Here is a 7,930-nt window from a genome sequence, read left to right as displayed (position 1 = left end):
CTTGGAACGACATACTCATGTAAATCTCAGTATTTATATATGCGAATGATAGAGCCAACTCCTGCAGATGAAATAACTCCTCACACCATCACATGTCATCATCAAACTTCACGGTTTGTTTGACACAGTGAAAAGACAGGCGTGCACCTGTTTTACGGCGCACGTAAGTTTTGCTGTTAGAAAAAATATATTAAACTTAGCTTCATCACTGAAATTATCTGTATCCCATTGTATCTGAGTCCAATTTCGCATGTTCTCTCACATTCGATTTGATATGAGAAGCATTGAAGTTTGAGGTCCTGGATACGACCTTAAACTATATCCGATGGTGAGGGCCTAGCTTTTGGGCTATAGGGAGTGTGTAGCCACCCTTTTATTGCCATTGTTCATCGGTCCAATCTGACCCGGAGTGGTAGTACCTGTTAGAGTTCCAACTATGGGTTAAATAGAAACCGACTTGAAAAAAAATATATTAAAAATTTTTCTTCAAAATAACTTGATTCGGTATTAAATAACCTGAAAAGGTTTGATATGCCGTAAAACAAAAACCAACCAACCAACTAAACAAGCATTGACGTTTGAATAGGAGTATGCAATCCTGCAGATTTTAACTTTTTTTTTTACACAGTGATCACTACTTATCAAGGCCCGGAAGCCACTCAGGGATAAGGGTTATTGCAAGTACATTACGTTAGTGTGGAGATTTGATGAAGTGTTTAATTAAGGGGGCGGTTCATTAGGAATTCGTTAACATTGGACTTGAAGACATCCAAGTTGTAGTCCGGTGGGAAGCAGGCAGACGGAACAGAGTTCCACAGGCGTGCACTTCTAAGAAAGAAGCTTTCTTCCTGGAATCCGCGTTTTGATTTAGGCACAGATATAGAGTGGAGGAAATTTTTCACAGTGGATTCAGCCAGACGGGTGTTTTTCGTGAAAGATTGGCGAGGGGTTACCAGAGATTGGAGTTCAGACGAGCACCTGCCATGGAAATAACGATAAAGCAAGGATAGGCTCGCAACCTTTCTTCTGTGGGAGAGAGGTTGCAGGGTAGAGAATAGGGCATCCCCCACTAAGCCACGAAGTCTATTTTGTACTCTGTCAAGGCAGGATAGGCTGTTTTTAGCAGCTCCTGCCCAGATATGGCAACAGTATTCCATCCTTGGACCTGCGATCAACGGGGTTTTTCACATCTTACGTTATTATGTTACAATTAAACTTACAAGCAATTGATGTAGCATTAAAAAAAATTTCATAATCCTATATTTTTATGGTCATCGAAACCCATGAAATCACCCAGGAGGAAGCTTCACATGCCGCCATGACGTAACTTAATCCAAAATATATGTTATTCTACATTGAACTCGAGAGAACCTACTGTTTCCTTTATAAAATTATTTTATATAAATTACTTTTTAGTTAACGAAAAAAAAACATTTAGAAATTTACGTGTGGAGTTTGAACTTACAGATCATATCATGCAAAAAAATTCATTACACGCGTGCTCTCGTGTAATGAATAAATGCGTGAATGTAGGATTGACATGAAATTCTTTAAGATAAACTAAAATGACCGAAAAATGGGCTGAAATGACTTAAATAAATAAAAAGGAAATTACTTTAATGAACTTAATGATGAACTGAATGACCTTAAAAATGACTTGAATGCTAAAAAAATCACTGGAATCCTTCAAAAACAACTTGAATGATCTGGAGAATAACTTGGATGGCGTTGAGACTGAATGGTTGTTAAGTGGGTGATCATTTTACATTAAATTAATACAGAAAAGTGATCCCCACTTTATATCACAAAGTTACAAACATAAGTACAGCATGTAGTAAGAAAAGATACTACACTTTGATCTTGGCCAAAAGGCCAAGAAAAGCTTAAAAAGCTAAGAACAGCATCTATTAACAACAGACCTTTGATCTTAACCAAAAAGGCCAAGCACAAAAGTGTTACGGACAGACCGACCGACCGACCGACCGACCGACGGAGTGACTTATAGAGTCGCTTGCACGCGACTAAAAAAAAAGAAATTTACGTGCGGAGTTTAAACCTACAGACCACGTCATGCAAAAAAAAAAAAAAAACAACAAAAAAAAAAACACGCTATCAGTTTACCCACAGAAGAATTTTGACGGCCTGTTGTTATGTCATTATTGCTAAGCGACGACGTGGAAAATAGCTTTACCGATGTTAGAAAAATTAAAAAGAACACAGTTTCGATTATCGATTATCGGTAATTAGCGGCACAATTAGAGACAAAACTTAACTAGGATCACTTCCAAACTTATACACTAAAGTACTGTAAATTAAAAAAAAAAAAGAAATCTGTTCAGTTGTTTCGGATTCTATACGGAACGAACTCACACACAAACTAAGTTGCATTTATATAATTGTAGGTATTACACGGTAATCAAATTATGAACAAACAAAACAAATAGAAATAAGGGTTTATTAAAATAGATGTTTTACTAAAGAAGCGAACTGATCCTCTAAAATCATTACTTATAAACATTTTATTATCTTTTTTACACGCAACAAGCGAACACACAGTAATCTTTGCCATATGTATATTCATTAGGAATTAAGTAAAACAAAAAGTATAAAATGACTTGGATATGTTTTGTTTGGTTTTGTTTGGTTTTGTTTGGTTTGGTTGTTTTGTTTTACGGCATATCACCCCATTTCGGGTTATTTAATGCCGAATCCAGTTATTTTGGAAATAGTATTCAGGGAAAAGGGTTACGGTATTAATGTTTGGTGCATTGTAAATTAGAAAACCAGTCAGTAAGAGTGAAAGAAAAGGGGAAATAGGGAAGCTGGACAAGGATGGGAAAGGTGGATTGTTTTTGTTTTGGGTTTTGCAAAATTAGGAAAACAAAACAACATCAGTGTAAGGAGCATTTTGTCTGCAAAAGCCAGTACTTTCAACCTGATATGGTAGTATTAGACTTGAATAGATAGATAGACGAAATGAGTATTAATAATTCCTTTCAAATGAAGGGGGGGGGTGAGGCGACTGAAAGAAACAGCTACGATCACTTTTTTCGCCGACCTAGATTAGAATTTAATACAATATGGGGATGTAAAAAAAACAAAAACAAAAAAAAAAACAGAAAAAAAATAACATTAATTAAAATTATAGATACAGTCACAATTAAGTATATATATATATATATATATATATATATATATATATATATATATATATATATATGTATGTATGTGTGTGTGTGTGTGTGTGTGTGTGTGTGTGTATACAATATCAGGTTAATATCTTACAGAGGTAAAGCAGCCAATGAAATTTTAACGAGGTTAACGCAAGAGCGCTCACTATCAAAATAGGGCCAGGTATATGTTTTATTTATCTTAAATAAGCATTAATATGTAGCTACACATTCATGAGCATGTTTCGCTCGGCCATTTACATGTAACTAGAGTCCTCTTCAGGAGATATTGCTTATAGAAGAGCCCGTAATAGAAAATTTACTGGAGTTTGCAGCACAAAATTAATCAAATTACTTAAACAAATAAAATTAAATATATATTTGTATACATACACACATAAACATATATATATATATATATTTATATATATACATATATATATATATATATATATATACATAACTGACAAATGTCTATATTCCAAATTTCCTGATGTTTAGTGATGCATAATTTTAACATTACTTGTTTTGTAGCGCAGAAGCTTTCATGTAATTATGTCTATTTTTTTTTTCAATTTATTCCGCCCTTAACTCATTATGTATAATATATGCGGCATAATCACGGTGACACACCGGTCCTCGTCAGATCACTAAAGTAGAGCAACGTCGAGACTGGTTAGTATCTGATTGGTGACCATTTGAGAATTCTAGCGCTGTATGTGCTCTCCGCTTATCTCGGCATTTGTTTCCAGTCGTCTTGTATAGACACTTCACTTGCCACGGGTATTTTACCATGTTGACTCAGGAGAGGTGTGGTTGCGATTGCGCACCTCTTGCCACAAGAATTTCACGCGCAGGCACTCCTTCGTGGGTATCCATATTCTGTTAAAGACTGAAGAAACCTTTACAATCCAGTAATTTATTTATTGCGGGCTAGTATCCTCATCTTTTATTAGTTGTTGTTTCGCGACGTTTCGGTCAACTATTCCTCCGGCCTTCGTCAGGTGGTAACCGCGACGGGATAGGAACTCCGAATCCCTTACTGCATTCTCAGCAATTACTGTCATCCATAGTTGTTGTCGTCGCACCACGATTTTGGCCAAGTAAGCCTCTGGCTTGCTTTGGGTAGAATAGAAACCGCTATCTTCAGACAATTCTCACCTAGAACCGTTGAGATTCAATTTCTCTATCCACTGCGCCACGGGCCCTGAGGGGTGATCAAGGTTGGATTTTTTTGGTCTTATAAATCCACGTTTATTTCTTATCTGATCTTTCATGGTTCGGTCCGTACCGAATGGTATATATATATATATATATATATATATATTATTTTGATTGGAAATTAATTATTGCGATGGTATATCAGATAAAAAATAAACGACAACAACTGTAGATGGTAGTAATTGATGAGAATGGAGTTAGGAGAGTCGGGGTTCATATCTCCTCGCGGTTATCACCTGAGGAAAGCCAGAGGAACAATTGGCCAAAAGATCGTAAAACATCAACTAATAAAAGATGAGAATAATTGTCCGCAATAAATAAATTAATAAATATTACTTATCACAACAATTAATTCCAATTAATATATATATATATATATATATATATATATATATATATATGTATATATATATATATATATATATATATGTATATATATATATATATATATATATATATATATATATATATATATATATATATATATGAATAAAAACGAATGCGAAAAGTATAAAAGCTTATAACTTTTCTTGATTCGTTTTCAATTGGTGACGTGCAAGAATACAAAATAATAATATTATGAAAAAAAATTAAAAAACTTTATATATATATATATATATATATATATATATATATATATATATATATATATATATATATATAACTCATTAGAGAAAAGAAGAAAAAAAAGAAACTCATCAACGTTAAAAGAAAACAAAGGGATATGCGCATGATTACAAAATCCGAAAGTGGAAGGAAATTTGCAATTATTTTTTAGGTTTTTTTTTCGGTTATGTTTGAATTTTAAAAATAAGAGAAGCCAACATAATTAGCACATAAATTTTAGTAACGTACTAATTGTAGTACTAGTTTCTATATGAAAGTTGGTATTTGTATCAAGTTCTATTTGCTTTAGTTCGGTGACTTTTAAGTTTATGCTTTTATTTATTCATGTATTTATTTTCATTTGCGAGTAACACACATAAATGTCCATCGGAAACTAATTTTGTTACTTTTTTGAAGCTTCGCATCCGGGAAAGCGAATGCGTCACGCTTTGTTCACAGTCAAAACTATAAATAATTCATGACACCTTTGCACTTATTGAGGCAAAAATAAAGGCGTGTTTGAAATTGACTCTTTCTTGTACCTTTTTACTTTATTATCACTGCAGCTGTACGCATAGTAAACTTTGTGTAGTTCACTTTGATAGTTTTAATAAAGGCGTTTGAACGGCTTTTCGGAAGGAAGAAAGGAACTTACAGGCATCTACTTATGCAAATTAGGCCTTTATAATTACGGATGGCCTAAATGACATAAAATATTTATCAGTTTCTCCTGGGCAAAAGTCTAGTTTAGTTATACTTAACAAAGTTAAGTATTTATTACAATTAAGCCCTTTTTTAAAATTTTATTACATTTTCACCCCAAACAAGGCACGTTGCCACGTTGATGTAGGGGGCTACTACCAGAGACATAAGCTAAAGGGATACTATGTAGGGAAGTTGGCCAGCGAGATGTCGGTTCACGTTACACTTGAACTTCTGCATGTCAGTACAGTTGGGGAAAGAGGGACCCAGAAGGGAATTCCAATGTCTAGCGGTTCTGGGGAAGAAACTATTGCAGTAAAAGGCTCTACTCCATCTAGGGATATCTACTGTGAAGGGGTGCGATTTAGCTGCTTGCCGGGTTTTTAGTTATGGATGACTCAAATCGCTAAGAATGTTTTTCCATTTCTCATTGAGACTACCCAAGTCTAATAATTATAAATTAATTAAATACTAAAAACTATATCCGGGACGGTGTCATAACTTTTAATAATTTCGGAAGATAAGCCCCCTCGTTCTCTTCAAAAATAAATAAATAAATAAATAATAAATAAAATAAAATAAATAAATAAAATGCAAACGTGGAGCAGCCAAGTGAACTGAAGAATTGAAAATGCTGCCTACCCTCCGAAAACATTAGGCTCGCAGGCAGAAAAATAGTATTATTACGACAAATTGAATAAATCAAATCTATATATCTATAAAAGTGAATTTGTCTGTGTGTGGCTGTGTGCGTACATTTCCCTACCAAACTACTCTGTCAATTTTCAATCTACAGACTTGAGATATGACATAAGGCGTATTGAGATCGGTTGATAGAAGAAATCCAGAATCCTTAGAGGTGCGGAGATATTGCATCAAATATTAAATCAATGTTCAATTCCATTGCATATATTTCCGTCGATAATGAAATACGTATATGGGTGTATAAATTTCCAAAGCTTTATACGTTGAGTCATTTATATCGCCGAAGAGGACGACCATCTCATATGCCTTTCGAAATAACGGTATGAGTCAACCAAATATTCTGGATATATCGAATTACTCGATCACCTCTGATGTTCCCCTTGGATCACTACTCGTCCGACCTGACAGTAATATCCCGGAAACTATTGAACCCATTCTGCTATTGGACTGCCTACGTTGTATGATAAACTTTTTCTATGACTCTTAAGCACCATCTAAATAACTTTTAAAGAATATTTTCAATATATGTGCTGAAAAGCAAAATATATGTTTATTCATAGCTGAACATTTTGCTAATTGCATTTCATTTTCTCTGATGATAAGAGCCAGTATTGAAAATCCATGGATTAAGGAAATAAATATAATTTTTCACAATATATTCCTCGTTTCAAACAATAAATTCTTAACGTAAATATATTTGTATATATTTTAATCTAGAGAAGTTAACTTTAATCATTAAACTTATATATGCATGTATTTAAAGTCTAAAGAAGCTTCCTGTAAAAAAATAAAATAAAGAATGCAGTTTAAATTAGCAGAAAAAAAAACAAAAAAAAACAAAAACAAAACTAAATTTAACCTATCGCAGACTTAGCACTTACAGAAGCTGGCTTCTAAAAAGTCTACAATTACAAAAAAGAATGTAACTCTATTAGAATGAATTAAAGAGAAAGCAGGAATCATCAGCTGCCTACCATATAGCTGTTTCGGTGATTTAAAAACAGCACGGCTGTACAATACATGGCTCTCCAGTGGAAACACACGCACACAAACACACGCAAACAAACACACACAAACAAACACACGCATACATATTTATATATGTATATATGTATGTGAGTCAATAGATATGTATATATATATATATATATATATATATATATATATCATGTATCACCTTAATGACTTCATTGCGATATCTTACATAAAAAAGATTAAATGTAGAAGTCTCTTTATTGCTATATATATATATATATATATATATATATATATATATATTCATAATTTATATATATAATCAATAAAATATGATTATATATATATATATATATATATATATATATATATATATATATATATATATATATATATATATATATATGATAAAGGGATGTATCTCCGGATTTAGTCCGCCGCTTATACCAAATAAACCGAGTAGCAACATATTTTGCCAACAGTTAAGGTGAATTTACTTTATATATATATATATATATATATATATATATATATATATATATATATATATA

General features: G+C 32.9%; 1 pseudogene; it reads right to left on the bottom strand.

Annotated features, from left to right (window-relative positions):
• Nucleotides 1-1,748: 1,748 nt before the first annotated feature.
• Nucleotides 1,749-1,884, bottom strand: LOC145284407 (U2 spliceosomal RNA; annotated as a pseudogene).
• Nucleotides 1,885-7,930: the final 6,046 nt, after the last annotated feature.

Source organism: Euprymna scolopes, chromosome 1, assembly GCF_053919585.1.
Source record: "Euprymna scolopes isolate OS-2025 chromosome 1, ASM5391958v1, whole genome shotgun sequence".
Lineage (NCBI taxonomy): Eukaryota > Metazoa > Mollusca > Cephalopoda > Sepiida > Sepiolidae > Euprymna > Euprymna scolopes.
Note: the sequence above shows the minus strand (reverse complement) of the source record. Positions and strands in the feature narration are given on the sequence as shown.